A 14,379-nucleotide genomic window follows, 5' to 3' on the forward strand; every position below is an offset into this window, starting at 1 on the left:
GGACACCGAGACAAAGTTACCCTGCAATTCTTCCCTCCCCATCTGTTATTTCTCTCTCTGCTTCTTGGCAGTTTTTTCAGCTGACAACTCTGCGGTGAAGGTCTGAATCCAGCGATCTGAGTGGGTGATATCTATCAATCTTGTGCCACACGTGTGCAATATTGCTAGGCAACAGGTAGCAGCATGACACCCACATCCTGCAATTTCCTTTTGGTGACTGAGACTTTTACTATATTAATTACACTGAACTTTACTTCATGCATTTCAGGCATTAACTTCTACGGAAAATATTTTAAATTCTTTCTGTTGCATATTGAATGAAACATTGGCAACTGATAAAGCCGTCGTTTTAACAATTGCTGCATATGAATATGGGGCACGAAGCTTTCTAAAATTGCAGATAAGTGGGATATCAGATTATTTTACATTGAAGACAGCTATTCTACAAGGAAAAAAAAAAAACAAAAATGAAAGGACTTCAAAACATAACAGACATAAAATACTAAGTGAGGAGCTAACTAGGGAGGAACTTCCTTTTTTTCCTCTTCCTTGCTTTCTCTATTCTATTTGTGTGGATTTTTGTTGTTGTTGTTGGCTTCTCTTTCTTAGTGGTTAGGTTGCCACAGAGAGACTAAGCTGCAGATTTATTTTCATGCCCCAACACAAACACTTTGTGTGACCACAGGCAGATGCTTGCGTTAGCCACTAACAAGAAATAGTAAGTTCAGCTTTCGTTCACACCCTCCGAGAAACCCACCAAATCAAATTGCAGCAGCAGCTTCATATTCAACTTTTCACATGCATGTAGAACATTATTCAGGGCAACGTTCAACTACAACCTCAACTGTTTTTGCAGAAGGAGAAGGCTCATTGGAGGTGTGTTCAAATGATCACAGGTGATCATGAGTAATCAAATTAGTACCACTTGTAGAACCATTGCTAGTGGTTTCTATGCCTCAACTGAAGAGCAGTAATTCAGTAAGCCATTATCGTTTATGAAAACTTGTATATTGCCTTAGTCTACTTGAGATTAGGCTTCTCAGCAGTATCACTTTATTTCAGACAATAGCTGCTAATCACCTGTGTGGGCAGGTACACCTGTAACTAGCAGGTTAAGTTTTGCTATGCTAAAATGAATGAAAAGAGGTGAGAACCATCCAAATATTTGCATAATTTTTGGTCAACAAGACTAGTACACTTATATCCCGCATTTTGTAATGCAACTATTGTTAGAAATGAAGTCTCATTTAAGTGTATCCATGGGATACCGAGTCTCAGCATCGTTCCTTGTACAGGAATGACCAGCAGTGACAAGACTATCTGAAAGACACTTCTTGCTGTAACTCACCACGTTTTATGGTCAGGCTACATCTGTGGCTGCAGTATGCTTTCTGTATTGAAATTTGATCTAATTCCTGAAGGGAAACAACTTCAGGAATTAGAGATGCATAATTTATTCTTTTCTCCTGCAGCTGCCCTCTTCTGACAGTTGCTCAACACTGCAAAGGGAAACAAATTCCAAAGCTGAGCAATAGACCTAAAACAGATAGCAAGCTGTGAGGTATATCAGAAAGAAAACAGGGAAACAGTTGCTTCAGAAGACTTTTTTCCTCTCCATTTAGACCTAAAAATCAATGCTAGACTAGTACCAAATGGGAAGCTTTGTTTAACTGCATTAGGTTTTGGAACATGTGCTGGATCCAGAAGTAAAGTCCACATGGACATGCTGTCCACCATCTTAGAACAGTGGGTCATGAATCAGTCTGTATTTCCTTTGCTAGAAGGCACCCTGGACAAGGTGTTGTGTGAGGAACCTGTTACACATCCAGCTGTGATTAATGAGGTTGGAGAACAAGCTTTTTGGATACCAGAGGCGCTTGCTGAACTCTGAAACCCACCAGTCTGGGGGAAAAATGCAGGCTGACAAACAAACATAAAAATGTGGATGAGTTTTTGATTAAGGTCCCCATTGCTGCATGTTTTTGTGCCAGACATAAGCCCAGTAAGAGCAGAAAAGCCTACCATGCCTGTAAATATCTGTTAGTACATAAATAGGAGTGTGACTTAGAGAGTCAGAACTCATCACTGGAAAAGACTGCTGTTTAAGCAATGAAGTGGGTTTGGTTGCTGTTAGTATTTGGGTTTTTGTAATTTCTGTTAAGAATTTAGCAAGCAACATCAAAAGCATCAGCTTGGGAAAATCATAAGCAGGAATATGATTAATATAGTTGGAGATGTATTTGTAGAAGATGCAGAACTTGCTGTGGGAATTGATAATTTAATTAAATTCTGATTTACAAGATTCATATACGTAATATTCTAAGTACTATATTAAAAATACTTAGTTTTAATAACTTAATTTTTCATAGGACATTGTTTTCTATACAAATGAACAACTGGTTATTTGTAAGGCACAGCTTTGATTGCCTGTAAAAATAAGAACCTCATTGTATGGTGAAATAACTTTCAAATACAGCTAAACAAAACAATCCGCAGATACATAAATACATAAAATCCCCAGGGAAAAAACTGTACACCATACTTGGGAATTTCATTCAGAACCTCACAAACCACATGAAGCCTTGAATATCAGCAGCTTAAACAGAAAGGAAAAAAAAAAAAACAACAGTCATTAACTATTTATAATACAAATTTTTTGTTAACTTTCAGTTTTGCACCAAGATTTAATGCAACTGGCATGATGCTTTCAAGTAAAGTCTCGCTCACCTCTCTAGGCTAAAGTGCTGGCTTCATCATTTCCATAGATCAGCTTTTGTTCTGTGGCAGTCAATGAAATTACACCACTGAAAGTAGAAGAATCAGACCCCCATTTATTAAGTGGAATAGAAATATTTCTTTATAGGTCCGTGAGACACTTAATACACGTTTGGATATACCTGATATGCAGTGAAAGCCAGTTTTCTCCTAGAATGCGTAATTTAAAATGTATATGCCCTAGGTATCTATAAAATCTAACTTAAAACAAGTTTGCTGTATTTGTGGATACTGTTAAGGTCAAAAGGATTTTATAGACTTTTTTTTCTTATTTAAACAGTACTTTAGTGATCCAATTCTGCAGACTGTTAAGACTCTGTAGCTACCTGCAACTAAGCAAAACACAATTTACAACAAATACAGCGGCAGAGAATCATAAATCTGAGTATACAGGAGTTTAAGGTTTGAGTATCTAAGAACAAGAATTCTTTGGCAGGAGAGACAATATTTGTCTAGGTTTTCTATACACAGCCAAGATCATTCCCCTTCCAGTTGCCTCTGGAAACCATGAAGAATGTTATATGAGCCACCGATTGGAAATGAGTAATAATATTTATTATAACCTTTCGGAACCACTTCCAACCAAAGTGGTGCCCCCGCAGAACCCCAGCTGATGGTTTCAGTGTCAGGAAAGGAAGAGGTGTGAAGCATGTATACCATGCCATCACACATTCAGGGAAACACTTCTGCACTGAATCATGCAGCAGAGTACCAGGAGGCAGCCATGGAGGAGGCTCACCCTGGGATGCTACTGCCATGAAATAACTTCAGCATGCTGTAAACCTACCAGTAACAGGAAGCAAAGAGATCAGGAATAGGTCCCGAATAGATTCCTTACGTGAATATGTATTTTGGCACTGAGAATGCAGCTCGGCTTACTACTGCCCTATGTGTTTTACTGCATTTCACTCTTCATGAGAGTGGATAAAGAGTGCAACCAGATTGCAGAGGTGACATTTTGCTTGTGCATAGGGCAGCTGACAATGAAAAAGGCAATAAAGTTCTGTGCTGAGCATATGTGGATTTTTTCCTGGTGTTGTATTGTTGGTTCAGCTTCACAGAGTGATGACTTTCTCTTTGTTTTCAAAAAGCTAGAATTATATTGGAGCTATTTGGGCTTTGCATTTCCTCAGTGCATATATGCAAGCACGGATAATATAAGTAGAAGACAATGAAAAGAATAGCACAGCTTGATTTCTTATTTCTTTTGCTGAATTGTTTGAAGCTGTGTTCTTGAAGGAAGATGTGTTTCTAATAGTTCCAGTTGGAATACACAAAGATAATGATGTAAATTGCTAATACACAAAACAGATTTCCTACTACAAGAAGCCTTAGACAATAAGCATATAATGAGTGCACAGGTAATTTGTCACTGAAAGCTAACAGTTCCAGAATCCTTGACTTAAGCATGGCATTTTTTTTTTGTCAAGATAGCCAAAACCATCATGAGTACATAAATTAATAAAGGGCATAATGGCAATAGCAATATGTCCAGAAAACTGTTCAGACTCATGAATGCAAACTACAGTAAGATCAGCCAAGGTTATCAACAGATATTCCTTGTCCCACGTGCCACAGATTGATTGTACTGTAATTAATTCAGCTGAAAAGTCTTTCTGTGAGAACTGTGTCTTCAGCACAATTTCAAGCTTGGTTTCAAATACCAGAAATCATTTCAGATTTCTTAAAACATCCAAGAAAAATGTGAAACTCTGCAATTAGTGTATGCCAAAAAGTACTTATAAAAATTGCATTTAAATAGCATTAAAAGAGAGAATATAAAAATATTCTTACAGCAGTTTTGATTAAAACTAGACCTCTGCGGTTCAAAGATTTATGCATGCATAACAGAAAAGCTTAGGCCCATATTCACTAAGATATTTGCCCTAAGCCATACTGCAAGTTCAGAGGTACAACAGAAATTTGAACTTGGGTTTCTGCACAAACCACAGTAGTATTTATCCAGTTAGCCATCCATAATGTGAACAAATAAGAAAATCAATATTTCCCAAGATATTTTACACCTCATCTTCCGTGTTTTTATGGCACAGCAGACCAAAGATGTACTATGTTCTTGTTGTGAGGAAAGATGTTTTCAGTTATTTAAAGTTTGAGATCCATTTAAAAATGAATTTGATTAAAGTCAGATACTCACAGGCATGGAATTATGATATAAATAAAACAGAACATACTTTAATGTAATATACCACTTCATTTTGCTGAGATATTTGCAGAAAGAACACATTGAAATCTGTTTCCAAAGTACTCTAAACCTAATTCTGGACAGTACAGCCTGGGACAAAATGAGGTATGTTAGAAATTATGGTTCTGGTTTTCAGAGGTATTGGCCTCCAAAGCCTATATTTAACTTCAGGCAGAATTGTGTTCGGTGTGTCTGAAAATCATGTCCTAAATTAAAAATAAGTGTTTTTTACCTGGGTAGCATCCCTCCAAGTACCACCCACAAATTATATGGTGAGAATTCCTCCCATAGGAAAACTGTCTTTTGGATAATTTTAAGATAAAAGCACAGGCCAATGTCAGCCCTCTTACAAGCTGCATACTAATGCAAGGAGGGGAAGGAAGGATTTATTTGGAATCTTCTAATTGACCTCAGTGGAATTGGGCCTGGAACCATTAAAACATTTATGAAAAGCAGTTATGGAGCATGAATAGTACTCAATCTAAAACATTAATGTCTAGGTAATATTAAAAGTAATTTGTTTAAAAATAGCAGGGTGGGGAGGAGCAGGAATCCAGCTGTATTAAGGACTAAATTCCTCCAACTTTTTGCTGCTCTTTTTTATCATTATTTTTTAAGCAGTTGCAGGGACAGAAGTTGGTGTTTCTCGTCATTTTCAGGAATGACATGAGCAGTTAAAAGCATTAAAACAAATGTGTCTCCAAAATTGATGCGGTTTGCAGCGAGAGTGGCATATTGAAAGCCACGGGTATGTTCAGAAGAGGGGCATCCAGAAATGTCACAAAATGTTCACCACCACCTCATCGTGACAGAAACCTTTTCTTAATGCTGTGATAGATGCTCTGAAGACAGGGCTTACTCTGAGCTGTTGGATAAGGGAACATGCAAATCCACCAATAATACAAGTGCCAGTGTTTTATGAAGGGCATGGATACCAAAGGGGTAGCTGCCTCCCACAGTGTCTGGAGTATGAGCCTCTGTTCATTAATCTTTATAAGAGAGGGGATTTACCTCCAATAAAGGCCTCTTATGGCAGCTTTTCAGCCAGCTCCTCATCCAAAGAGAAGCTGTCTTTAGTGTATGATCTGAATTTAACAAGCACCTGCATGAAAATTGCCTTGCAAAAGTTAGCCCAGTCAGCAAGGTGAAATTGCAAGTTACAAAGAGAATCAGATTGGCACAAACTGCATGTGTCCTCCTCCCTGCCCTGTACATCTTCCCCACAGCTCCCACAGCACTGATTTCTCCTCTGGTCCCCTATGATTTATCTCTAAAATCTCCCAATATGAATGATGGTCACGTGCACCTTTACCTTTGAGCACATGAATGTCACGTCATCTCTGCAGTCACAAGAGCCTCGTAGTTGTCCTAGAACTATATATAAAAAAAACAAACTTTAACTTAATTATGTAGCAGCCTACCTTTTGACCGGAAAAGATCTGCAAGAGTATGTGATGCCAATGCTTATTTTCTCTTATATTCTTGTTGAGACGCAGCAGCAATGTGACTGAGTCATCTCACCATGAGCCATAAATGCTCTGTCTGGAGGCTGCCTGTGCCTGAAGGCAAGTCCTCACTCCCATCCTGGCCACTCACCAGAGCCTGCCCTTGCCTACCTTTGGCTACATGCAATTTCCCATGAAATTATTGGAGGCAACCTGTTTTTTAGATGAAAGGCCAAGCATTTCAATTTGAACTTCTTATTTCACTGTCTCCTGAAAGTTGCAGTCTGACCACTGCCATGTCTTTGGGTCTCATTCGCTCTCCCTGCTCAGGCTATGTCTGCAGCCTCTTTCTCAGGCAAAGACCATTTTAGTCAAATACAACTACTTTATTTTCTTGTTTATTTTTCAGAAAGAAGAAAAAAAAAATGATGTGTTTTTATAGCAAAGGAACAAAACATTCACTAAAAAATCACTTACAAACATTTCTCAAGTAGGTTTACTTTCTATTTTTTTTAAGATCTGTCCCCAGTAACGAATCTTTGATGCAGTCAGCAAGACTTTTCTTCTGCCTAGAAGTCCTACTGATATATAGCCAAAGAGAGAGCGGAGAAGAAATCCACTCTTGTATGTCACTGGACTCTCAATCTATTTTATGAGCCTTAAACACTAAAACTCCTTGCACAGTAGGAATTTTGGATCTTGAAACTCCATTTTTTTTCTCCTTATGTGGCTTTTCTACACCTGAAGTTTTACTTTTCATGAGTATTTTTAACCAGCAGAAATCTTTTTAGACTCTTACATCTTCCCATTGTCAAGGAAGAAAGAAGCAATCCTGTGAATCAGATCCCATGTGCATAATCACACAACTGCGCGAACTAATCACTTCCATAAAAAGCATTCGGTTCAAACATTGCTGTATAGGGAATGCTTAGCCTTAAAATTATGCTGTTTGGACTAGCAATGTTGAATACATCTTATGAGCAATCCATCTGCATCAGTACTTCTTTTTTTTTCTACTTAAATCAAGGTGTATGGCCAACCTGATGATATCTATATTAAGCCTGCTGAATACTTCACCTTTTGCCATGTTTACTTCTCTTATTATTTCATATTTCTTTTATACTAAGATGCACATAGTTAAAATATATATTTCAACTGATCAGATCTAGATTGTTTATAGTAGCAGTAAGCTCAACCAAGTTCATGATGGACTTCAAATTTGCTACTCAGCATACTGCCATTACCCATATGAAACAGTGTAAGGCTGAAGGGCTGAAATTTCTGCTTAGCCCAGGAGGGCTGATTTCCAGCACAAATTTGCCACCCATATTTTTACTATCTGTATCATGTCCAGGCCTGGTGGCTCACCATGCGGATGGAGAGGAGTTGCAGGCATTGGAGTTAATGGGGATGAAGGGTGGTGGGCACATTGGCATTCCTGGGACATGGGCAACTGCAGAAGTTGGGAATGGGAGGAACAGAGGGGGATTTAGGGGACACCAGGTGGTGAGGATGGAAATATTGGGCACTCTAGGAACTGAAGACTTGGATAGGTGGGAATCAGTGGTTGCTAGGGACATCAGTGTTGCCAGGGTGGAATGTTGTCTTTTGAAGCAGGCATTCAGTTGTTGATGACAGCTGGAGGTCTGCCTGGTAAGTGAGAAAGCTGCCTGCTTCTGTGCTGGGGCCAGGAGGGGTTCTTGTGGGGCCTGGGTTAATCTGTCTGTAACTTCTCTCTTTGAAGAATAACAGGGTATTAGTAGATTGCAAGGGAATGGAGAAGGTGCCTGGCTGGTACAGAAGGAACCCAAATCTCCCCATCTGTTACCTTCAGTCTTAATGGAGTGGACATTAACAAGAGAACTGCATTTCTTTTTCTTTACCTCACTCAAATTTACAGTCCAGACTCAGCACTTTTCATAGACCACAATGATTTTCTCCCAAGCATCTCCTCTCCTATCTGCCCCAAATCCCTTCTCTCCTTCCATCACCTAACATCAAACTCTTTACATCTCAGCCCTCTCTACCAAGGATGTCATTTGGCAATACTGATCTTTTTAGGCACCTGTATCAATCACTCTTTTGTCTCTCTCCCTCCAGAGCTTTTTTTTAACTCATCTCCATTAGTCATTTAGGTTTAAAATAGTCAGCCTTGAAGATCTAGGTAGAAAAGGGCCTTCTCCTTTACTATTTCACTTTTGCTTCCACTATGTAAGTTCCTTTCATTCCTATTTCATTCAGACTGCCAAAAGGAGGACAAAAAAAACCCCTTAATTATTGTTTATCAGGAGCTGCCTGGATTCTGTCTCCAAATAACTGCATCATGAACAAGTCCCCAAACAGACACCAGGAAAATTCACACAAGAGAGAGACAATGAACGATGCAGCCTCCTGGGAAAGTTTTGCTCAGAGCTTGCATGTTGTTAGACAACAGACAGCCCAGCTCTGAGGGCCCAGGAAACTCAGTTTCATCAGTTCTGCTTTTGGGCTTAAGCTATTTTAAGAATAATAATTAAAAAAGCCTGGTTTGAGAGTAAAATTATTCATTTACCAGCAAAACAACATTTTGTTGAAGCCTCCTTCTGGCCATGGGATTCTTTACTCCTCAGCACCAGGGAGGTGGCCACTGAGAAGGGCTCGGTATCTGTGAGGTTTGTCATCGCCTACTCTGTTCTGAAACGCCTCTTGAACCCACACAATGTCCCAGATTGACAGCATGACTCCCGCATGTCTTCCTCCATCAGCTCTATCTTCTGGTCTGCATTTGTAAGGTTTATTTCTTTGATGTAGGCGTTGCAGAGACTTACATTATAATGCATTTTTAAAAGCATTTGCAGAATTTCTTTGAGGATAAGGTCAACAAGTAGCTCCGATTTATGAGTGTTCAGCACTTTAGTGCCTTGACAAGTAACGACCTTACTCAAAATCCTTTTGTGCTTTACGTTTCTTTTCTTTAATTATGTGCATCAGCAGAGTTCGGGTGCCAATAAGCCCAAGATCACTCCTCCAGTGGGCCTCTCAGCAACCTGAGATGCAGCACCCTACTGCTAAGGATATTTCTTTCCTCTGGTTGGTCTCTTTAAAAGCATCTTGTACAATGAATATGTAGCAGTATAACAGGACCCTGATCTCAGACGGCACTATTTGATTTTATTTTAATGACAGCAATATACGTACTAAGCACAAACACTGTGTTCAACGTAGAAATACATTTAATACATTTAATACATTTAACTGGATTTTGAGATATGCTGACCATGAACAGATACTCATTCTTACACAGATCAGAAATGGCACCTCAGATGGTACTTTGGAAGATGATGTAATACCTGTCATCCTTATACCAGGCTAAGAAAGAGAAGAAGCATTAGGTATCCTCTCCAGCCCTGTGAAAAGAATTTTTTTCATATACTTGGATTTTATTTCATTATGTTTCTATTTCTTCATTTAATTTAATCATATGTCCCAAATCTATTTATCCAAATGCATCTGTTTTATACTTGGGGAAACACAATCTGAAAAGAAAATGTAACTTTTTTCCAGTAAAGTTTAAAGAATGAAAGGCAACTAATTTTAACATATTGCCACTTAATGTCATCTTGTTTGCTAATAAAATACATGGTAGAGCATTTTCAGTAATCACTTCGTGAAAGAAAACAGGGCTTTCCTGAGCTAATGAATGGAGATACGGTTATTAATTTATAGGATGTTCATCATTCTAATTCCTTTGTGTTTCACAAATATTAGTAAGTTGATCCACGCACCACTGAAAAGAAGTGAAGTCTTATTAGCTCTGTGAAACACAGAAGTCACATGGCTTGCCCATACTTACCAGAAAGATGCATGTAAAGTATAATTAGAATGGGGAAAAATATTGCTCTTATTACAGTATCTGAACAATAAAATCTTCTTTCTCACATTCAATATTGCCATCCTTAAACATTAAACATCCTCAGGCAGGCAACCAGAACATCTCACCAAATGGAAATGATTTTCATTTTTTCACAAAGATGCTCTTCTTTCTTCTCTTTTGTTTCCTGAGCCTCTACATGATATTTGAGTTATACTTCCTAGTTTCTTCCTGCAGCCGCAAGGGCTAGCACCATTATTTTAAAATAAACATTCAGGTTGTCATCTAATTGCACACCTTCTAGAAGGCAAGCTGTAAACAGCATGCTAAATGGGATGAGGTCTGCTGCATTTCAAGGTGCCCATGCTGTTCATTCTGTAGTTGCACTACTTACAGGTATTATAATACCATAATATGTTACAGTAAGATCCAATAAATGAAGCATTTTCTTAGATATGTTCCCTTTGCTGTGCCTGCTCCTTATAAAATTTTTATTTTTTCGGTGCAGGTTGGTAGTTTGGCCAGGATACCCATATCTAGGCTTGCAAAATTAAGAAATATGGATGAAACATTGTGGTAACATTATTCAGATGTAACCACTGACAAATCTTTTACGGGCAATTACTGGACAGACCTAAGAGCGAGTCCTTCAAAGCATTTGCATAGGTTTATCCTTGCTCCAATAAAGTCAGTGGAGCTTTTAACAGTGGATGGAAAGGGTAAGTTAGGCCAGCAAATGGGAAACTCCACCTACTATTGCTGTTTTAAAAGAGTACACCAAAAACCTGAGATAAGGAAAACTTTTTTGATAAAAAGTCTATTATAGTAAAGGCAGTGAGGCAATGGCACAGGTTGCTAAAGGACTTGGTGGGTGCCCCATCACTAGAGATGCCTGTGGTCAGGCTGTGTGGGGCTCTGAGCATCTGATGGAGCTGTGGGCACCCCTGTTCACTGCACGGAAGTAGGGCCAGATGACTCTATGGCTCCATGAAAATTCAGTATAAACATGACTGCTACATTCTGCATTTCCTCATTACAGTGTAAGCCCCAGCCCTGTAAGTGCTTGTTTGTACATTTGATGTTATGCAACTCTGTGGGACTACTCACTTCCACCACATTTAGATGCTGCACATGTGTGTTTGCATGACCATGACCACGAAGACTCGCACAATGTAATAACTACCAGTTGAAAAAGAAAATAAAAATCAACTCTAATTGTGCCCATTTAAACATTGAGAAATAGTTTAAGTATGGCATTTCAGAATATAAACGTTATAAAAACTCTGAACATTTTAGGATCCTCTGTAACAAGGCTATTACAGAGCATCACTCTGACTGACGTTGGAACTAATGCAGCTGCAAGAGCAGCTGCAGCAAGAATCCACAGAAGCCAACATGCAAAGCAGGCCCTGCTCAAAGTCCCTGGCTTTAGCTTTCAGCTTTTTTCCCATTTATTTATTAGCTGAATTCCAGCATCTTCTTCAATGATGCCTTGCTGTGATTAACTGAGGGTCAAAGCTTGAAATGAAAAACCCAGAGTTTACTGTCTTCTGCAAGCCAGAGTCACTCTGACAGCAGCAAGTGCTGCTTCTTCGAAGTGAACAATTCAGGGTTGTTCACCAATGAGATGATAGCGGTCAGGGAAAAAAAATTGCTCCAAGGAGGAGGAAAGATACTTTGCAGTGATGGATACAGGTCATCCTTGTGCTTTGTGTATTTAAGGTGACATTTATGCCTCTGGGCATGAGCAGTAAAAGATGATAAGAAGAAGCCAAGTCTGCATGTACAGCAGCCTATTAATGCAATGATTTGGGTGTGTGGCCAGAAGGTACCTGTACTCATGACACACAGCAATTGGAAAGCCCTGCAAAAAATGTTGGAGCAAACAGAACGTGTTGGGAGATCCCAGCTAATAGCAAAGATCACACCATGATGTCTGCATCTCAAAATCAGCTGAAGAAAGGGAACAGATGCAGTTCCAACTAATGTAACACCTTATTACAAGTTAAAATTCAGATTGCAGCGCCTTGCATCCATTGGAGCTTTGCGGAATTATCTCACTAAGACATTAGAGTGATGTAACTTAAAGGTTACAAAAGCAGGGACAACAGAATCAGTATCAGACTGTGATGATGTTGGCTTCAGTCCAGATGCAGTTTATAGGAAATAAAGCCTATAACCAACCACACTCTTAACAGGATAAACAGAAATACATCAGTATGAACTGCTGCATCAGATTGCTTTGTATCCCAGTGACCCATGACTGCTACTAGGTTTCCCTTGGCCATCATGAAGCTGCATAGCTGCATAAAGGCATGCCAAGACCAGGTTCTCTTGCTTGTCCTGAATGGGAAATGTGCAGCTGTAGATGTGCCATGTACCATTCTGCTCATCGAGGGTAGGGAGGAATATTTCCCTACTGTTCTCATAGCACTTCAGGTTAACATTTGTATTGACAAAAATAATATAGCAGAGGTGATAAACATCCACGGAGATTAAAATAATTGCTCAAAAGTCAATTTTTTTCCATTGGAAAATGAAGACACTGAGCTAAAAGAAATTAAAACCAGAAGCCATAATAAGAACCTAAAAGCTGTCAAAGCAAAACAGCTGCCTTGAATGTTAATCTGAGCTGTTTCAGCCAGTCCTTTTGCACAACCTTTTTTCTCCTGCTAACTTTCATGTCACAGCTCGAATGGTGGCACAGAGCTGCAGAACTGAGGTGCTGCTGTCAGGAGCTCTCATCTCCGCACGCTTTCACTCTCCATCATTAATGGGTTTGCTTCACCTGCCACCATGAAACCATTACGTGTCAAATTACAAAGCAATTAGGGGCAGAATACGTAGCTGTAATGCACGGGTTAAAATACAAGTTTTAGAAATTCCAGCTCGAAATTTTCTAGGTCTGTAATAATAACTCTGGAAAGTATTAAAATACATTTTTAATGAATATAATCCTCCAATTACTGACATGTGCTTCACTGGGTGTCATATAGAAAATTTTTATCTTTTCGCCTCTCTCTTTTTCCTTCCTCCCAGGCTTCCTTTGCCTGGGAATATTTAAAATTCATTATTCCACGCTGCAAGAAATGAAATAAATACGACTGAGTAAAGCAGCCAGCAAAACCAGAAGGTGGACAGATAAACTCCAAGTGCTTTATCATGAATTCTGACCCTGACGTTTTGCCTGGGTCTGTGTATGTACCTCCAGTGAAACCCCTCATCAGGATAAGGTAATCGCAGTGCTGCTCGCAAGGAGCCTAAAGGATGGGTCAGCAATACCTCCCACCATTGGGCACTGAATACAGAGTCAGGGAGGAACCCGTATGCTGCTATGGCTAACTCATTTAATACCTCTGCTTAATATCTCTGCCTCCCAGTGGGACTCATAGTATTTAATTACATATCTAATGGGAAATTCAGCATCGCCCTGCGAGCTGCTGTGCTCCCTCGGATTCTCTTACATTGGAGATGCACTGCACTTCACACAACTGGTCCTGCCATGAAAATTAATTAGTTTATGCCTGAACAGGGCTTTCAACATACACATCATTCTGTATGACAAAGTGGTATTGCATAACAGATGGCATTATTCAATTGAATTCCAGAGCCATAAGAAAATTATTGTCTCTTATTTTTAATCAAGCAGACTTCAAGGCAGATTAGCCCCTAATGATGCTGCTTTGGCTATTTCAGCAGATCTTATTGCCACAAGAAAAGTTTTTCCCTTTCTTGTCCTTTGCACCCTGGAGATTTCATTGCTACACAACCCCATCAATAAAGCCAGCACAAGGTTTCAGGTTAGCCTTTACCTCCAGTGTATAGTAATTGTTAAGACAGCAAGATGCAGGTAAATAGAAAGCTTTGTTGGTTTGGAAAGAAACCTCTCTGCTTCCCCTTGTTTGGTTTGTTAGGTTGTAACAAACAGCCTGTTTAACCATCGCTCATTGCAGGGACATCTGAGTCCAGAAACAGCTCTGAAAGTTTTAGAGAATTAAGCACCATTAATTCTGCATTTCTTTTCATAGTATTAGACAAACCTCAGGTTATAGATATGCATATGATTTCATATGCATGAATGCTTCAGTGCCCTCCCACCACTTAAC

General features: G+C 39.3%; 1 protein-coding gene across 2 annotated transcripts in view; it reads left to right on the forward strand.

Moving 5' to 3' along the window:
* Nucleotides 1-8,018: 8,018 nt before the first annotated feature.
* The window catches only part of SPATA16 (spermatogenesis associated 16), a 79,722-nt gene continuing 73,361 nt past the window's right edge, over nucleotides 8,019-14,379 (forward strand). The window contains exon 1 of one of the 2 annotated variants that reach the window (XM_015871962.2): nucleotides 8,019-8,076. The gene's annotated coding sequence lies outside the window, so the exon portion shown is untranslated. Of the gene's footprint in view, nucleotides 8,077-13,306; nucleotides 13,507-14,379 lie in introns of those variants that run through there. The other variant, XM_015871963.2, reaches the window with a different exon arrangement.

This window comes from Coturnix japonica, chromosome 9 (genome assembly GCF_001577835.2).
Source record: "Coturnix japonica isolate 7356 chromosome 9, Coturnix japonica 2.1, whole genome shotgun sequence".
In the NCBI taxonomy this organism is placed as follows: Eukaryota; Metazoa; Chordata; class Aves; order Galliformes; family Phasianidae; genus Coturnix; species Coturnix japonica.